Below are 3,815 nucleotides of genomic sequence, written 5' to 3' on the forward strand. Positions count from 1 at the left end.
CCGTCTCAAAAAAAAAAAAAAAAAAAGAAACAGAAAAACCTTTCTATCTGCTGGGAGCAGCTCTTTGAGAGCTAGGATAAAAATCTGTCCTGTCTCGCACTGGATCTCCAGTGCCTGACTATTCCTGGCACATAGTAGGTGGCCAAGAAATATTGTTAAATGAGGCCAGGCATGGTGGCTCATACTGGTAACCCCAGCCATTTGGGAGGCCAAAGCAGAAGGATTGCTTTAGCCCCTGAGTTTGAGACTAGCCTAGGGAACATAGGGAGATTCCATCTCTACAAAAAATTAAAAATCAGCTGGGTGTGGTGCTATGTGCCTGTGGTCCCAATTACCTGGGGGTGCTGAGGCGGGGGGATCACTTGAGTCTGGAGGTCGAGGCTGCAGTGAGCCATGATCGCACCACTGCACTCCAGCCTGAGCATCAGAGTGCAGACTCTAGCTCAAAAAAAAATATATATATATATACGTAATATAGTTAGATGAGTGAATGAATCAATGTATGCAGGAGAGTTGATCAAGCTTCCCATTTGTGCTTTAAGCCAGGTGCTCAAGCAGATCAGCTAACCTGAGCACCTGAGCTCCCCTCCTCCACTACAGATTCCTTAGAAATACAACATCAATATAATTTTGAATGCATAATCAAGTTCTCAAGAAAGCAAGGATAATCTGAAGCAGAAACCGGTCACTTACAAATCATTTTTTTGTTGTTGACATATAAAAAGCCATACCTATATGTACACATCTTTATGTATACAGACCCTAATAGGTCTGCCTTGCCCACAGGCTCTATTTTTTTTTTTTGAGATGGAGTCTCACTCTGTCACCCAGGCTGGAGTACAGTGGCATGGTCTCAGCCCACTACAACTTCTGCCTCCCAGGTTAAAGCGATTCTCCTGCCTCAGCCTCCTGAGTAGCTGAGGCTATAGGCACACACCACCATGCCCAGCTAATTTTTGTATTTTTTTGGTAGAGATGAGGTTTCACCATGTTTGCCGGGCTGGTCTCAAACTCCTGAGCTCAGGTGATCCGCCTGCCTCGACCTCCGAAAGTGCTGGAATTACAAACACCTCCTTGTGATCTCTGCTCAAATGTCCCCTTATCATTGAGACCTTCCCTGGCCACACTGCATAGGATAGGAACAACACCTCCCTCAGTCCTGAATTCCCTATCGTTTTCACTTGGCTTTCTTTTTTCCTCTACAGCTCTTTCCACCATCTGACATATTAAAATTTACTATTCATTTGTTTTTTGCCTGTCTCTGCTAGGATAGAAGCTCCAAGTGGGCAGGGGCTCTTTCTGCCTTATTCACAGCTGTGTCTTCAGCACCTAGAACAGCACCCACCGCATGGAAGATGCTGACTTTTTGTTGAATGAATAAACCTGATCTCTTCTGCCCCTACTTCTCACTGGGAAATCTACAAAAAAGACAGAAGAACAAAGCCAACATTCTTGCAGCATTTTTTGAGGGTCATGGGGGTATTCCGATTCCTAGTGTCCCAAAGGTGCTTGTCTGAGTACTGAAAGTGAAGGGGCTATTTGCAGTAAAAAACAAGCCACTTTAGGACATAACATAGGACGTGGGCTGGGCTCAGTGGCTCACACCTGTGAGCCAGCACTTCCAGAGGCCGAAGTGGGAGAATCACTTAAGCCCAGGAGTTCGAGACCAGCCGAGGCAACAGTGAAGCCCTGTCTCTACAAAAGAAAAAAAAAAAAAAAAAAAAATCAAAAACTTGGAGGAGGTGGGGCATGCATGGAACACATAGAAGTGAAGCTGAAATTTTGGGCACTTTTTCTACCAGTGATGTCTCAGATTCATTCTTAAGGAGCTGAGAACTTAATCTTCCAAAATGTCAAAAAAGCCATCTTATGCCCCACCTTCCACCCCAGCTCCTGTAACACAAGTGCCAGTACACCAGAATTTGTGGGATACAATCCATAAAGTCATCTCACCTACAACAACTACAGGCTGGGAGGCAACCCGGCACTGACACCTGGGTCACGGCGTCCTTTGGTATTACAATTCCAAACCTCCAAAGCCACCTGATGAGCCACTGATGCCCTAATAAGGTACAGCAGAAAGGTCTGGGACCAAGCAAAGTTTTCAGCCCTGACCTAAAGATGTGGGAGACAGGCAAGATTATTGGTGGTATGTGACAAGATGTCACTGATGAAGAGAAACAAGAATACGTGAATACGAAGCAGAAAAGGTAGAGTACAGCTGGGCACGGTGGCTGATGCCTGTAATCCCAGAACTTTGGGAGGCTGAGGCGGGTGGATCACCTGTCAGGAGAGCGAGACCATCCTGGCTAACACAGCGAAACCCTGTTCCTACTAAAAATACAAAAAATTAGCCAGGCATGGTGAGGGGCGCCTGTAGTCCCAGGTACTCGGGAAGCTGAGGCAGGAGAATCACTTGATCACTTGAACCTGGGAGGCGGAGGTTGCAGTGAGCCGAGATTGCATCACTGCCCTCCAGCCTGGGTGACAGAGCAAGACTCCGTCTCAAAAAAGAAAAAAAAAGGAATAGAGTGCAATGAATCTATGAAGGTCTCTAATTCCATCCGTACCTTGCTCATAAATGCAAAAAGTCATGCAGAAGCTACTTTAGAGGAAGAACATGGGCAGAGACAGTCTCGCACGGAGAGAGGAGAACCTGACATGAGCGTTCGGCCTGCTGAGGATCCAGATGATTATGGTGATGGCTTTTCAATGGAGCACAGGGACACCACCTGTTTCCAGAGAAACCACAGCCTCATCAGTGAAATCCGTAGTGACAGCACAGTGCCAGACGTTCACACTGTCACAACAGCTGGAATGCAGGTCCTCAAACGACAGGGCCAGTCCTTAAAGGTTCATCAGCGAAAACTAGATGCTGAACTTCTTCAAATAGAGGAACGACATCAGGAGAAGAAGAGGAAATGCCTGGAAAGCACGGCTTCACTCAACAACGAACTTTTTTTTTTTTTTTAAGACAGGGCTTCACCATGTTGGTCAGGCTGGTCGTGAATTCCCGACCTCAGGTGATCCACCTGCCTTGGCCTCCAAAGTGCTTGGATTACAGGTGTGAGCCACCACGCCCGGCTTCTCAACAGTGAACTTAAAAGGTTGTACGGTCTCAGGGTAGAACTGGATATGGAGGAACTGTAGCTAAGATTACACAGGCAGAGGAACAGGCCTGCAGAAGGCAGGAGGAAAGGGATAAGGGGCAGCAGTGCAAGCTGACCGAAGTCAGAGCATCTTTCCTCAGTAAGAGCAAGCGGCCAGCAAAGGCAAGGAGAAGAAAGACGTTGAGAACATTGCAATGGAGACAGAAGGAGACATACCTGGAAGAGGGGCCAACAGAATGGTGAAGAAGGCATGACTACTCCTGAGGACAAGGAGAGGGGGTAGAAGGGGTGGACCGTATGGCAGAGAAGGAACCAGTGATAGTAACACTGGCTCAGAGAGTAACAGCCAACAGTGGAGGAGCCATGAATAGATCCCATATGAGGAGATGAGAAGAAAGAATAAATGTTGTCTTGTTTTATGTGTTCTAAATTTTTTTTTTTTTTTGAGATGGAGTTACACTCTGTTGCCCAGGTTGGATGCAATGGCCTGATCTCAGCTCACTGCAACCTCTGCCTTCTAGGTTCAATCAATTTTCCTGCCTCAGCCTCCGAAGTAGCCGGGATTACAGGCACACACCACCATGCCCAGCTAATTGTGTTTTTAGCAGAGATGGAATTTCACCATGTTGGCCAGGCTGGTCTTGAACTCCTGACCTCAGGTGATCCACCCACCTTGGATTTCCCAAAGTAGTGGAATTACAGGCA

The 3,815-nt window shown here is 46.9% G+C and overlaps 1 pseudogene; it reads left to right on the forward strand.

Annotated features, from left to right (window-relative positions):
* The first annotated feature begins 1,756 nt into the window (after window positions 1–1,756).
* On the forward strand, window positions 1,757–3,513 carry LOC116545317 (annotated as a pseudogene).
* Window positions 3,514–3,815: the final 302 nt, after the last annotated feature.

The sequence above is a fragment of the Sapajus apella genome, unplaced genomic scaffold, assembly GCF_009761245.1.
Source record: "Sapajus apella isolate SASKATOON/1434 unplaced genomic scaffold, GSC_monkey_1.0 scaffold258, whole genome shotgun sequence".
NCBI lineage: Eukaryota > Metazoa > Chordata > Mammalia > Primates > Cebidae > Sapajus > Sapajus apella.